At 38.4% G+C, this 16,760-nt stretch overlaps 1 protein-coding gene across 1 annotated transcript in view; it reads left to right on the forward strand.

Annotated features, from left to right (window-relative positions):
* SCLT1 (sodium channel and clathrin linker 1) overlaps positions 1–16,760 on the forward strand; it is a 308,272-nt gene that overhangs the window by 96,314 nt on the left and 195,198 nt on the right. The window lies entirely within an intron of this gene.

Here is a 16,760-nt window from a genome sequence, read left to right on the forward strand (position 1 = left end):
CCAATACAATAGTACTGGGGGACTTCAATACTCCACTCTCAGAGATAGACAGATCAACAGGACAGAAGATCAACAAGCATACAGTAGATTTAAATGACACTATAGCCCAAATGGATCTAACAGATATCTACAGAACATTTCATCCTACATCTAAAGACTTTACATTCTTCTCAGCAGTACATGGAACCTTCTCTAGGACTGACCACATACTAGGCCATAAAGCAAGTCTCAGCAAATTCAAAAGAATTAGAATCATACCATGCAGCTTCTCAGACCACAAAGGAATGAAATTGGAAATTAGCAACTCGGGAATCCCTAGAGCACGTGCAAACACATGGAGATTGAACAACATGCTCCTGAATGAACAATGGGACATAGAAGAAATTAAAAGAGAAATCAAAAATTTTCTGGAAGTAAATGAGGATAACAGCACAACATACCAAAACCTATGGGATACAACAAAAGCAGTGTTAAGAGGAAAGTTTATATCAATAGGTGCCTACATCAAGAAATTGGAAAGGCACCAAATAGATGAGCTTTCAAGTCATCTCAAGGATCTAGAAAATCTGCAGAAAAACCAAACCCAAACCCAGTAGGAGAAGAAAAATAATTAAAATCAAAGAAGAAATCAACAGGATTGAATCCAAAAAAACATTACAAAAAATCAGCCAAACGAGGAGCTGGTTTTTTGAAAAAAATAAACAAAATTGACACCCCATTGGCCCAACTCAATAAAAAAAGAAGAGAAAAGAGCCAAATCAATAGGATCAGAGATGAAAAGGGAAACGTAACAACAGACACCACAGAAATAAAAAGAATCATCAGAAATTACTACAAGGACTTGTATGCCAGCAAACAGGGAAATCTATCAGAAATGGACAGATTCTTGGACACATACAACCTACCTAAATTGAGCCAGGACGACATAGAAAACCTAAACAGACCCATAACTGACACAGAAATTGAAACAGTAATAAAGGCCCTTCCAACAAAGAAAAGCCCAGGGCCAGATGGATTCACTGCTGAGTTCTACCAGACATTTAGAGAAGAACTAACTCCAATTCTTCTCAAACTATTCAAAACAATCGAAAAAGAGGCAATCCTCCCAAATTCTTTCTATGAAGCCACCATCACCTTAATTCCTAAGCCGGAAAAAGATGCAACATTGAAAGAGAATTACAGACCAATATCCCTGATGAACATAGACGCAAAAATCCTCAATAAAATTCTGGCCAATAGAATGCAACAACACATCAGAAAGATCATCCACCCAGACCAAGTGGGATTTATCCCTGGTATGCAGGGATGGTTCAACATTCGCAAAACAATCAACATAATACACTACATTAACAGACTGCAGAAGAAAAACCATATGATTCTCTCAATAGACACAGAGAAAGCATCTGATAAAATACAACACCCTTTCATGATGAAAACTCTAAGCAAACTGGGTATGGAAGGAACATTCCTCAATACAATCAAAGCAATATATGAAAAGCCCACGGCCAACATCCTATTGCATGGGGAAAAGTTGGAAGCATTTCCACTGAGATCTGGTACCAGACAGGGATGCCCACTCTCACCACTGCTATGCAATATAGTTCTGGAAGTTTTAGACAGAGCTATTAGGCAAGAAAAAGAAATTAAAGGGATACAAATCGGGAAGGAAGAACTCAAACTATCCCTCTTTGCAGATGATAAGATTCTTTATTTAGGGGATCCAAAGAACTCTACTAAGAGACTACTGGAACTAATCAAAGAGTTTGGCAAAGTAGCAGGATATAAAATCAATGCACAAAAATCAACAGCCTTTGTATACACAGGCAATGCCACAGCTGAGGAAGAACTTCTAAGATCAATCCCTTAATGATAGCCACAAAAACAATCAAATACCTTGGAATAAACTTAACCAAAGACGTTAAAGATCTCTACGATGAAAACTACAAAACCTTACAGAAAGAAATAGAAGAGGATACCAAAAAATGGAGAAATCTTCCATGCTCATGGATTGGAAGAATCAATATCATCAAAATGTCTATTCTCCCAAAAGCAATTTATACATTCAATGCAATACAAATCAAGATACTGAAGACATTCTTCTCAGATCTGGAAAAAATGATGCTGAAATTCATATGGAGGCACAGAAGACCTCGAAAAGCCGAAGCAATCTTGTACAACAAAAGCAAAGCCGGAGGCATCACAATACCTGATTTTAGGACATACTACAGGGCAGTTGTTATCAAAACAGCATGGTACTGGTACAGTAACAGATGGATAGACCAATGGAACAGAATAGAAACACCAGAAATCAACCCAAACATCTACAGCCAACTTATATTTGACCAAAGATACAAAACTAATCCCTGGAATAAGGACAGCCTATTCAATAAATCGTGCTGGGAAAATTGGATTTCCACATGCAGAAGCTTGAAGCAAGACCCCTACCTTTCGCCTTACACAAAAATTCACTCAACATGGATTAAAGACTTAAATCTACAAACCGAAACCATCAAATTATTAGAGAGCATTGGAGAAACCCTGCAAGATATAGGCACAGGCAAAGACTTCTTGGAAAATACTCTGGCAGCACAGGCAGTCAAAACCAAAATTAACATTTAGGATTGCATCAAATTGAGAAGTTTCTGTACTTCAAAAGAAACAGTCAGGAAAGTGAAGAGGCAACCGACAGAATGGGAAAAAATATTTGCAAACTATACTACAGATAAAGGGTTGATAACCAGAATCTACAAAGAAATCAAGAAAATCCACAACAACAGAACAAACAACCCACTGAAGAGATGGGCCAAGGACCTCAATAGACATTTTTCGAAAGAGGAAATCCAAATGGCCAACAGACACATGAAAAAATGTTCCAGATCACTAGCAATCAGGGAAATGCAAATCAAAACCACCATGAGTGTTCACCTCACACCGGTGAGAATGGCTCACATTCAGAAATCTACCAACAAAAGATGCTGGAGAGGATGTGGGGAAAAAGGGACACTAACCCACTGTTGGTGGGAATGCAAACTGGTTAAGCCACTATGGAAGTCTGTCTGGAGATTCCTCAGAAACCTGAACATAACCCTACCCTACAACCCAGCCATCCCACTCCTTGGAATTTACCCAAAGGAAATTAATTTGGCTAATAAAAAAGCCATCTGCACATTAATGTTTATTGCAGCTCAACTCACAATAGCTAAGACCTGGAACCAACCCAAATGCCCAGCAACAGTAGACTGGATAAAGAAATTATGGGACATGTACTCCATAGAATACTATACAGCAGTAAGAAACAATGAAACCCAGTCATTTGCAACAAGATGGAGGAATCTGGAAAACATCATGCTGAGTGAATTAAGCCAGTCCCAAAGAGACAAATTTCATTTGTTTTCCCTGATCGGTGACAACTGAGCACCAAAGGGGAAACCTGTTGAAGTGAAATGGACACTATGAGAAACAATGAACTGATCAGCTCTTGTCCTGGCTCTAGATGTACAATGTAATACTTTATCCTTTTTAGTATTTGCTGTTGTTGTTGTTGTTGTTCTAGTACTAGTGGTTGAACTCTGTAATTAACACACAATTATTCTTAGGTGTTTAAATTTTAACTGAAAAGTGATCCCTGTTAAATATAAGAGTGGGAATAAGAGAGGGAGGAGATGTACAATTTGGGACATGCTCAATTGGGACATGCACAATCTGATGGAGTTAGAAATGTACCAGGCCGGCGCCGCGGCTCACTAGGCTATTCCTCCGCCTTGCGGCGCCAGAACACCGGGTTCTAGTCCCGGTCAGGGCGCCGATCCTGTCCCGGTTGCCCCTCTTCCAGACCAGCTCTCTGCTGTGGCCAGGGAGTGCAGTGGAGGATAGCCCAAGTCCTTGGGTCCTGCACCCCATGGGAGACCAGGAGAAGCCCCTGGCTCCTGCCATCGGATCAGCGCAGTGCGCCGGCCGCAGCACGCCAACCGTGGCGGCCATTGGAGGGTGAACCAACGGCAAAAGGAAGAACTTCCTCTCTGTCTCTCTCTCTCTCACTGTCCACTCTGCCTGTCAAAAAAAAAAAAAAAAAAAAGAAATGTACCAGGGGATTCCAGTACAGTCCCATCAAGGTGGCATGTACCAATGCTATCTCACTAGTCCAAGTGATTCATTTCAGTTCACAGCCGATGGCTCTGATAGGTCTAAGAATCAAAGGGATCACACAAACAAGACAAGTGTCTGCTAATACTAACTGATAGAATCAAAAAGGGAGAGAAAGATCCAACATGGGAAATGGGATACACAGCAGACTTATAGAATGGCAGGCGTCCTAAACAACACTCTGGCCTCAGAATCAGCCCTTAAGGCATTCGGATCTGGTTCAAGAGCCCATGAGAGTATTGTAGGCATGGAAAGCCAAGACACCATGGAAAAGAAAAAAAAAAAAGAAGAAGACCTAAATGAAAGATCTCTGTGAGTGAGATCCCAGTGGAAAGAACGGGGCCATCAAAGAAGGAGGTACCTTTCTCCGAAGGGAGGAGAGAACTTCCACTTTGACTATGACCCTATCGGAATAAGATCAAAGTCAGCGAACTCTAAAGGCTTCCATAGCCCTGGCAACTCATGACTAGAGCCCAGGGAGATTACTGACGCCATGAACAGGAGTGTCAAATTGTTAAGTCAGCAACAGGAGTCACTGTGTACTTACATCCCATGTGGGATCTGTCCTTAATGTGTTGTCTAATGTGAAGTGATGCTATAACTAGTACTGAAACAGTATTTTTACACTTTGTGTTTCTGTGTGGGTACAAACTGATTAGGTCTTTACTAATTATATACTGAATCGATCTTCTGTATAAAAAGATAATTGGAAATGAAAAAAAAAAACCTGGTGTTAAATTGGAAATGGCATAGAAAAATAATTAATTTTTAAAAAAATATTATGTAGGATCTCTGCCTTTAATGTGCTGTACACTCTTATTTAATGCTATAACTAGTACTCCAACAGTATTTTTTTTTTCACTTTGTGTTGCTATATGGGGGCAAACTGTTGAAATCGTTACCTAATTTATACTAAACTGATGTTTTGTATATAAAGAGAATTGAAAATGAATCATGATGTGATTGGAAGGGGAGAGGGAGCGGGAAAGGGGAGGGTTGTGGGTGGGAGGGAAGTTTTGGGAGGGGGAAGCCATTGTAACCCATAAGCTATACTTTGGAAATTTATATTCATTAAATAAAAGTTTAATAAAAAATAATTAATTTTAAAAAAATATTATGTAGGATATCTGTCTTTAATGTGCTGTACACTCTTATTTAATGCTATAACTAGTACTCCAACGGTATTTTTTTCACTTTGTGTTGCTATATGGGGCAAACTGTTGAAATCTTTACCTAATATATACTAAACTGATCATCTGAATAGAAAGAGAATTGAAAATGAATCTTGATGTGAATGGAAGGGGAGAGGGAGCGGGAAAGGGGAGGGTTGTGGGTGGGAGGGAAGTTATGGGAGGGGGGAAGCCATTGTAACCCATTAGCAGTACTTTGGAAATTTATATTCATTAAATAAAAGTTTAATAAATGAAAAAAAAAGAGTCTGCATCATATGCAAACACATGGAGAATGAATAACATGTTTCTGAATGAACAGTGGGTCACAGAAGAAATCAAAAGAGAAATCAAAAAATTTCTAGAAACAAAAATGACAATACAGCTTATCAAAACTTCTGGGATACAGCAAAAGCAGTGCTAAGAGAAAAGTTTATAGCAATTTGTGCCTATATCAAGAAACTGGAAAGGTACCAAATAAATGACTTCTCTATGCACTCAAGGATCTAGAAAAACAGCAGCCAACCAAACCCAAATCCAGCAGAAGAAAAGAAATACTAAAGATTAGAGAAAAAAATCAACAGAATTTAAACCAAAAGATCAGCAAAACCAAGAGCTGGTTCTTTGAAAAAATAAACAAAATAGACACACCATTAGCCCAACTAACCAAAAAACAGAGAGAAGACTCAAATCAGTAAAATTGAAGATGGTAATTGAAATGTAACGACACACATCACAGAACTAAAAAGAACCAACAGAAATTACTACAAAGAGCTGTATACCAACAAACTGGGAAATGTAGAAGAAATGGATAGATTCCTGGACACTTAAACTGAGCCAAAAGACATAGAAAACCTAAACCCATAACCATTAAGAAATGGAATCAGTAATAGACGCACTACTGAAAAAGAAGAGCCCAGGACCAGATGGCTTTACTGCTGAATTCTATCAGACATTTAAAGAACAACTAATCCCAGTTCTTCTCAAATTATTCAAAACAATTGAAAGAGAGGGAATCCTCCCAAATTCTTTCCGTGAAGCCAATATCACCTTAATTCCTAAACCCGGAAAAGATGCAACAGAGACAGAAAACTATAGATCTATCTCTCTGATGAACATAGATGCGAAAATACTCAACAAAATCCTGGCCAACCAAATCCAACCACACATCAGAAAGATCATTAACCAAGACCAAGTGGGATTTATCCCTGGTATGCAAGGATGGTTCAACATTAGAAAATCAATCAGTGTGACACATCACATTAACAAATTGAGAAACAAAAATCATATGATTGTCTCAATAGATGCAGAGAAAGCATTTGACAAAATACAACACCCTTTCATGATGAAAACTATAAGCAAATTGTGTTTAGAAGGAACATTTCTCAACACAATTAAGGCAATTTATGACAAACCCATGGCCAGCATTATATTGAATGGGGAAAAGTTGGAGGCATTTCCGTTGAAAACTGGCACCAGACAGGGATGCCCACTCTCACCATTGCTATTCAATATAGTCCCAGTTTTAGCCAGAGCCATCAGGCAAAAAAAAAAGAAATTAAAGGATAAAATTGTAAAGGAGGAAGTCAAACTATCCCTATTTGCAGATGACATGATTCTATATATAGGAGATCCAAAATATTCCTCTAAGAGACTATTGGAACTCATAGAAGAGTTTGGTAAAGTAGCAGGATACAAAGTCAATGCACAAAAATCAACAGCCTTTGTATACACAGACAATGCCGGGGCCAAGAAAGCACTTATAAGATCAATCCCATTCACAATAGCCACAAAAACAATCAAGTACCTTGGAATAAATTTAACCAAGGTTGTCAAAGATCTCTACGATGAATATTAAAAAACCTTAAAGAAAGAAATAGAAGACACAAAAAATGGAAAAATCTTCCATGTTCATGGATTGGAAGAATTAATACCATCAAAATGTCCATTCTTCTGAAAGCAATTTACAGTTTCAACACCATACCAATCAAAATGCCAAAGACATTCTTCACAGACCTAGAAAAAATTATGTTGAAATTCATATGGAGGAACAGGATACCGCAAATAGCTAAATCAATCCTATATAATAAAAACAAAGCCGGAGGCATCACAATTCCATACTTCAAGACATACTACAGGGCAGTTATAATCAAAACAGCCTGGTACTGGTACAAAAACAGATGGATAGACCAATGGAACAGAATAGAAACACTGGAAATCAATCCAAACATCTGTAACCAACTCACATTCGACAAAGGAGTTAAAACCAACTTCTGGAACAGGGACAGCCTCTTCAACAAATGGTGCTGGGGAAACTGGATGTCCACATGTCGAAGAATGAAACAAGACCCCTATCTTACACCTTATACAAAAATCCACTCCACATGGATTAAAGATCTAAATCTACACCATGACACCATCAAATTAATCGAGAGCATAGGGGAAACCCTTCAAGACATTGGAACAGGCAAAGAATTCCTACCACATGACTCAATCATTTCACTACTGGGAATTTAGCCAAGGGAAATGAAATCAGTAAACAAAAGAACTATCTGCATCTCCATGTTTATTGCAGCTCAATTGACAATAGCTAAGACATGGAAACAACCTAAATGTCTATCAATGAAGACTGGATAAAGAAAATGTGGGATATGTGCACTATGAAATACTACACAGCAGTATAAAAGGAAGAAATCGGGTCCTTTGCAACAAATGGAGCAAGCTGGAAAACCTCATGCTTAGTGAAATAACCCAGTCCAAAAAGAGACAAACACCATATGTTCTCCCTGATTTGGGAGAATTAATAGTGCAGCTAAAATGAAAGCTACAGAAGCAAAATAGTCACTTTTAGAAATAATGTCCCCAAGAATCCTTGATCTGATCGTCGAGACAGTTAACCATTGTTACTTTTTACTGTGTATATCCTTTTTGTTTTGTTTTGTTGGTTCTTTTTTTTTCTCTGTTTTCTTTCTCTCTCATCTCTCTACTTCCCACTATATGCTGAACTCTCCATGTAACACAGAATTAATTATATGCATTTTAAAGCAATTGGGAAAAGATCCCAGTTAAAAACAAGGGAGGGAATAAGAGATGGAGGAGGTAGTCTAAAACTGTAAGATAGTATAGTTCTGCATACAGGTATGTAGACTTACCACTCAGGATACAGCCTAAGAACTAATCATGGAGTTCCAAACCCATAAGAATCGGTGGTATAAACACCATCTTCACTGTTACAATGAACATATTAAATGTTAAAGGCAACAGATAGACAGGTCTAAGTTTAAAAGGAAGGAAGGACCAACATGGGAAGCAGTCCACCCAGCAGACTCCTAGAATGACTTTCACAGTAAATAACACTCTGACCTCAGAATCAACCCATAAGGCTTCCTGTTCGGGCTGTAAGGCCTGCAAGAGCATCTCAGGCATGGAAAGACAAGACTCTGTGGAAAAATAAATGCTACACAGAGGAAAGGAAGTGTCATCAAAGAAGGAGACACTCTTCTCTAAAGGGAGAGGAGAACGTCCTCTTTGCTTATGGCCGTGTCCAAACACTGATGGAGTCTATGGTCACAAAAGGCCTCCATAGCCCTGGAAGCCCATGATAAGAGCCTCGGATGATCACTGACATCATAATAAAAGAGTGTTATGTTAGTTGTTAAAGGAACAGTAGTAACTGTGCACCCACTCTCCAGGTAGGACCTCTATCAGAATCAACTACAAATTCCTCCCCAAACTGTACTCTATATGTTGTGTGTGGGCGTGAGGGCAAATTGTTGAAATCTGTGATTAGCATAGAATTGGCCCTCTGTATATAAAGTCATACTAAAAATGATCCACAATGAAGAAGGAGATGGGAGAGAGAATGGGAGATGGAATGGGAACAGAGTAGGGGCATGGGGGAAAGAACCACTATATTCCTAAAGTTGTATTTATGTAAAAATGCATTCATTAAATAAAAAAAGTCTATAAATATTATATACCTAGACATCCACAATGAACAATTTAGAAGAAATCAATAAATTCATTGAAACATATAACCTACCAAGGCTATATTATGAGGAAATCGTAAGTCTGCACTTAACCTTTGACTAGTAAGTTGACATAATCAGTAACAAAATCTCCCAACAAGGAAAGGCCTAAGATCAGATGGCATCACTGGTGAATTCTTCCAAATATTTGAAAGTGAATGCCAGTCCTGCTGAAGCTCTTCCAATGAAGGTAACACTCCTAAATTCATTTTATGCACCACAATACAAAGCCAAACAAAGACAGTACAAGAAAAGATGACTACAGGCCAGTTACCAATATGCCTAATAAATGTACATGCAAAAAATACTCAACAAAATGCTAGCAAACTCAATCCTATAGCATGTTAAAAAGATGACAGTAGTGGCCGGCACTACGGCTCAATAGGCTAATCCTCTGCCTGCGGCGCCGGCACACCGGTTCTAGTCCCAGTCAGGGCGTTGGATTCTGTCCCGGTTGCTCCTCTTCCAGGCCAGCTCTCTGCTGTGGCCTGGGAGTGCAGTGGAGGATGGCCCAAGTGTTTGGGCCCTGCACCCACAGGGAGACCTGGCTCCTGCCATCGGATCAGCGCGGTGCACTGGCCGCAGTGCGGCGGCCATTGGAGGGTGAACCAATGGTAAAGGAAGACCTTTCTCTCTGTCTCTCTCTCTCACTGTCCACTCTGCCTGTCAAAAAAAAAAAAAGACAGTAGTATAAAGTGTCAACAAACTGAAAATTGACACAATAAAGACCATGTATGACAGGCCCAATAGCTAGCATGCTCAATGTTAAAACGAAAGATTTTCCTCTAAGGTAAAGAGCAAGGCAAAGATACCTATTCTTACCACTCATACTCAACATAATACTGAAAGTCCTACCAAGAGCAGTTAAGAAAACAATGAGGCATTCAGATTGAGAAAGAAGAATTCAAATTATCTCTTTGTCATAACATGAATATTTTTTAAAAGATTGTTTATTTTGAAAGAGTTACAGAGGGAGAGAGTGAGAGAACTTCCATCTGCTGGTTCACTCCCCAGATGGCGGCAACAGCCAGCACTGAACCAGGCCAAATCCAGGTGCTTCTGGGTGCCAGGGGCCTAAACACATGGGCTATTTTCTACTGCTTTTCCCAGGCCATTAGCAGGGAGCTGGATGGGAAGTGGAGAATCTGTTACAAGAATTGTCACCAAAATGGATTGGTGGCATCATAGGCAGTAGCTTTACTCTATCTGCCACAATCCTGGCCCTTGTGATATGATTTTATACATAGAAATCCTTAGTAATTCTAACAGAAAACTAGAAGTAATAACAAATTCTGTACAATTATAGCAACAGTAGAGTTGCAGTTGAAATCAACATTCAAAAATCATTTGCATTTCTGTTCACTAACAACAAATTATCTGAAAAACTAATTAAGAAAATGATCCCATTTATGATAGCACCAAACAGAATAAAATGTAGGAATAAGCAGAACTAAGCAGATAAGACTCGTATACTGAAAACTTCAAAACATTAATGAAAGATATTTTATTTTTTGACATGAAGGGCATATTTTATTTTTAAAATTGTGAAAGAAGTTTTGAAAACCTGTAGTTTGCAAAAGAATGATAAACCAAAGATCAGTGAATATAATGGAAAGAAATACCACGCTCAAGGATTGCAAAAGGTAATATTGGTAAAATATTGATATACCCAAGAAATCCACAGATTCAATATACTCTCTGTTAAAATCCCTATAGCATTTTTTTACAGAAATATAAAAATTCCTGAAATTCTTATGGAATTATAGAAGACCCAAAATAATAAAATTAATTTTGAGAAAAAGTATCAAAGCTGAAAGTATCTCAATTCCTCATTTCAAAATATATTAGTCTTGAAGCAGGTATTTGTGCAGCAGTTAAGATCATGTTTGGGATTCTTCATTTTAGAGTGCCTGGTTATAAGTCTTCACTCCTTTAGGATTCCAGCTTCTTGCTCATGTGTTTACTACAAAGCAGCAGGTGATGACTCAAGAAGATGGGTCCCTGCAGCCCACATGCGAGACATGCCAGATTGAATCCCTGGCTCTTTACTTCAGCCTGGCCCAGCCCTTGCTGTTGTGGGCATTTTTGTAGTAAATCAGGAAATGGGAGATCTTTTCAGCTCCCCTGTCTCTCTGCCTTTCAGATAAGTATTTAAGTCAAACTGTACTAAAAGATTTATTAAAACAAAATATATAATATGTGTATATTATAAAATTATATATTATAAATATAACACTACAGTTCTGAAAAAAGTAATGGTACCAGCATAAAGACTTACAGGCCATTGGAACAGAAGGAGGGCCCAATATTAAACCATAAAAACACTGTCAGCTGATCTTCAATAAGGATATGAAGAAAATCCAATGAAGGAAAAGATCTAGTTTTCAATAAACGGTGTTGGAAAATCTGAATGTCTATGTTAAAGTAGTAAAATTGGATCCTTATTCTTTAGCATATACAAAATTTAACTCAAATTGGATTAAAATCTTAAGATCTATGCTAGTGGAATGCCTACAAGGAAACCTAGGGAAAAACCTTTATGACACTAGTGTATACAATGATCTCATGGATATGGCACCAAAAGCACAGTGTCAAAAACAAAAATAATTAAGTAGGATTCACTCAGCCAAAAAACCTTCTGTGTCGCAAAGGAGATAATCAGCACAGTGAAGAGGCAGAATGCAGAATGGGAAAAAATATATATTTCCAAACCATATATTCGGTAAGGAAGTAATCTCTAAAATATTTAAGGAGTTTTTAATACTCAATAATAAACACTAATATATCAATTTTAAAACTTACTAAGTACTTAAAGAGATGCCTCTTCAAGGATAACATACAAATGGACAAATGGTATATGAAGAAAATACTCAGTAATCTTTTGGAAAATGCAAACAAATCCCCACTGCACCACACACCTGTTCGATGGCTACTGTATGTTGGTTTGGATGTAGACAAATATTAACCCTGGAACACTGCAGGTGGGAATACAAAATGTTTCAGCTGATGTGGAATGCAGTATAGAACTTTTTCCAAAAAAAAAAAAAAAAAACCAAAAACCTTAAAAAAAAAAGGTGACCATATGATCCAGCAGTCCCACTTGCAAGTAATTATCTAGAAGAAGTGACATTAGGATCTTGAAGATTTACTGGCACTCCTATGTTCATTGCACCAGTATTAATAGCAGCCAAAATGTGGAAACAGTCTAAATATCCATTAATGGACAATAGATAAAATATATGTACAAAGAATATCATCAGTCTTTTTAAAAATTAGGAAATTTTGCAATATGTGTCATCATGAGTGAACCTGCAAGACACTATTCTAAGTGAAATAAATGGGTCACAGAAAGCCAAACACTGCATAATTCTACTTGTGATTGGAATGGTTGCTAGTAGGGTCTAGGTTTAGGAAATAGTGAGGAGTTACTAATAAATTAATGTGAATTTTCAGTCAATGAAAAATGGATAACCTCTAGAGATCTTGTGTAACGTTATACCAATAATTAACAATATGTTATATACTTAAAAATTTGTTAGAAGAGTATATTCCACCTAAAAAAATCTCATAACAATAAAATTAAATCTTCTTTATAAATGCAAATTAATAATATATCACAGATAAAATACCCTGACTGTAATGGTACATAAAACTATGTTTATGGGCCAGCAGTGTGGCATTGCAAGTTAAGATCTCTCTCTCTCTCTCTCTCTCTCTCTCCCTCCCTCCCTCCCTCTTCCTCCCCTCCTTCTTTCTCTGTAACTCTGCCTTTTAAATAAATAAAATCTTTTTTTTAGAAAAAAAAAAAAAGCTATGTTTGGGCTGGCATTGTGGCTCAACAGATTAAGCTGCCACCTGCACTGCTGGCTTCCCGTATGGCACCAGTTCAAGTCCCCAGCCACTCAATATCCCACCCAGCTCCTTGCTGTATGCCTGCAAAAGCAGTGGAAGAAAATCCAGATATTTAAGCCTCTGCACCCAGGTAGGAGACCTGGCTGGATTTCTAGCTCCTGAATTTGGCTTTGCCCAGCCCTGGCCATTGCAGCCAACAGATAGAATATCTCCCTCTCTTCCTCTCTTTTCCTCTGCCTCTCTCTCTCTCCTTCTCCTTCTCCCTCTCCCTCTCCCTTTCCTAGATGTCTTTTAAGGAAATAAATACATCTTTAAAAACAAGATCAAAGTATCTTTTAAAAGTTTATTGTTATTATGCCCTTTGATAAATTGAAATTTCATACTTCCTAGATGGTCTCTTTACTGTGAAATCATATCCTGTTTTTTTTCGATTTGCTCATCTCCATAAGATCACTCAAAATATGTACTAATTGCATACTAACATCTTTTCACTAACATAAGTATTGTAAATTGTGAAAGAAACATAATCATCTGTAAAACATGTCTTCTTGGTAAAGCAGAACTAACAGGAAGTAGTGTTAAATAAGGTGCTAATATAGATGATAATTAAAAGGAATATTTTCCTAGACTTTTATGAATCTCCAAATTCTAGCCTATTAATATATTATATAAATTTTTATGATCCCAAGTATAGAAAAATAAATCCATATTCAGATATAGTTGTTGAGTTCTTACTAGGTTTGCTGGCAAGTTAGGCTAGCTAACTTGCTTCCCATCACTAGATTTTTAAAATGCATAATTCCAGTTTATCCCTCTTTTAATATATTTGAGGCCATCTGATATAATTAAAACACAAGTGCTAATTATGCTAATACCAAAATAGTAGTATACTCATATATAATAAAACACTGATAATACATTTTAGAAGTCAGAGATGTGGCTGGCGCCGCGGCTCAGTAGGCTAATCCTCCGCCTTGCGGCGCCGGCACACCGGGTTCTAGTCCCGGTCAGGGCGTCGGATTCTGTCCCGGTCGCCACTCTTCCAGGCCAGCTCTCTGCTGTGGCCCGGGAGTGCAGTGGAGGATGGCCCAAGTGCTTGGGCCCTGCACCCCATGGGAGACCAGGATAAGCACCTGGCTCCTGCCTTCGGATCAGCGCAGCGTGCCAGCCGCGGTGGCCATTGGAGGGTGAACCAACGGCAAAAGGAAGACCTTTCTCTCTGTCTCTCTCTCTCTCTCACTGTCCACTCTGCCTGTCAAAAAAAAAAAAAAAAAAAAAGAAGTCAGAGATGTAAATCAATTTGGGTTGAAATTGTTAATCTGGGGGCAGGAGTGATGGTAGGGTGAGAATCACTATGTTCCTGAATTTATATATATGAAATTTGTGTACCTTAAATAACACGCTTCTAGATTAAAAAAAAAAAATTGTTGATCCAGCTTCATAGGAGAATTTGAAAAGATACTAAAGGTCATCTGTTCCCCCCAAATAACAGCTATCCTCTGTTAGGAGGTGATCATCTTGCCTTTGCTTTGAATATCCCCTTTAAGAGATTATATCACTTCCCAAAAGAGCCTCTTCCTTTGAACTCTGATCATTAAAAAGCTAAAATCTGTCATTGGATTTCTTCCCACTCATACATAGTTTTTCCTTTTGGAGCAATACTGAGCAAGCTCAAGACAATCTTTAAATTATTTGTGTACAATGATTATATCTCCCGAAATTCATGTTCATAACTTAACAAAAAATAACCTTTTTTCTTTGCTGTTCATATCACATTCAACACAAAACACTTCTGTAACTGGTTGTGTATATTTTCCCTCGTACTGACCAGTTCTACAGTGGATACCACTGGGTGTCCTATGATTAATTCAATTCTGTCACATTCTACTTGGAATTGATCAGAGCTCACAAATTATGGGCTTAATTTTCACAAGACTGCCCCCCCATTCAAATGCCAATCACATATCTAGGCTTCCAGAAATTCTAACCAGATGAAAAGTGAGGGTTCCTGGGACCTTCTCCCCCATTCTGATCATTTACAAGACTGGTTCATAGAACTGAGAAATGTGCTTTTTTTCACATTTGCCAGCATTTTAAAGCATACACAAGAAGCACAGATGAACAGCCCAATAGAAAAATACATTGGACAAGATACGGGGATACAGGTATACAGCCTCTTCCAGAACCATTATCCTCCTGGTATCTCCATGTGTTCAGCAATCCTCAGGCACTCTAAACCCCATCCACTTAGGTTCTTAGGGATATTTCAGTATTTTGGCATGAATGCTTTAAATCATTTTCCATTAGTGATCAACTCAGCCTTCAGCCCCTTTCTCTCCATGAAATCTGAGGAGGGCTGAAAATTATAACCCCCATTACATTATCACCATATCACATTACCCCAGTACCCAATGTTACTACTAGTTGTTTTGTTTGATTTCTTAACTCTTCTTGTGTAGTATTATACTTATTATTCTTTCTACCTTTTTGTGATTGTGATTGGTCTCTTAAACTGTGGTCTATGAATTACATACTAAATTCTGGTCTTTAGCAATTTATTTTTCCCAAATAATCATAAAGATAAAATCTTAGGCTTTCTTTCATGTCTCAGTAAAGGCATTCACTCATTCATTCCTCAAAGTTATAGGTGCCTAAATGTATTAAATCATGGACCAGGCACTTAAAGAGTTCTGGGAGAGGCTGATACTACAGCCTTCTTAGTGTAGCCAGAAATATATAAACTTTAGTTTAATGCATTTGCACTGTAAAGGTATGTATAAAATTTTACTAAAATACAAAAAGGAAGTGGTTAATTCTGCCTGACAGTGAGTGGGCCACAGAACATGTTGTGAGATGAAGACCAGGCAAAGAGAAATATAATAGTATATTGAAAATATGAAGCTAGGGGCAGGCTTTTGGCTTAGCAGTTAAACATGCTACTTGGGATGTCTGTTCCCCATATCAGAATGTCTGCACTGGAGTCCTCCTTCATTCATGAATCTAGCTTTCTGCTAATGCTCACCCTGGGAAGCACCAGGTGATGGCTCAAAGTACTTGGGTCCCCACTATCCCTGTGAGAGACCTGGCCTGAGTTCCTGGTTCTTGGCTTTGGGCTGAGTTTTGGTTATTGCAGACATTTGGGGGAGTGAATCAGCAAATGGAAGGGTTGTCTCCTATATCTCAAAATTTAAAAGAATGTAAAGTAAATGAAATTGGATAGAGCATGAGAGAAGCACAGTGAAAGCTGATTTAGTAACTTTAGCTGGAGAAATGTGAGCACCATCTATTGGGACAGATGGAGATGGAAAGCAAGGCTTCTCCCTCAGGGTGTATGTTGTGATCCTTAAGGTTAAGACTGCTCGGGATGCCTACATCCCATATGAGGGGCTGGTTTGGGTCCTGACTCCTCTGCTTCCAACTCATCTCTCTGATAATGTGCCTGGGAGGCAGCAGATAATGGCTCAGGTACTTGAGTCCTTGCCACCCACGTTGGAGACCTAGATGGATTTCCTGGCTCCTGGCTTTGGCCTGGCCCAGCTCTGGCTGTTGCAACTATTTGGGACATGAA

This window comes from Lepus europaeus, chromosome 8, assembly GCF_033115175.1.
Source record: "Lepus europaeus isolate LE1 chromosome 8, mLepTim1.pri, whole genome shotgun sequence".
Classification (NCBI taxonomy): domain Eukaryota; kingdom Metazoa; phylum Chordata; class Mammalia; order Lagomorpha; family Leporidae; genus Lepus; species Lepus europaeus.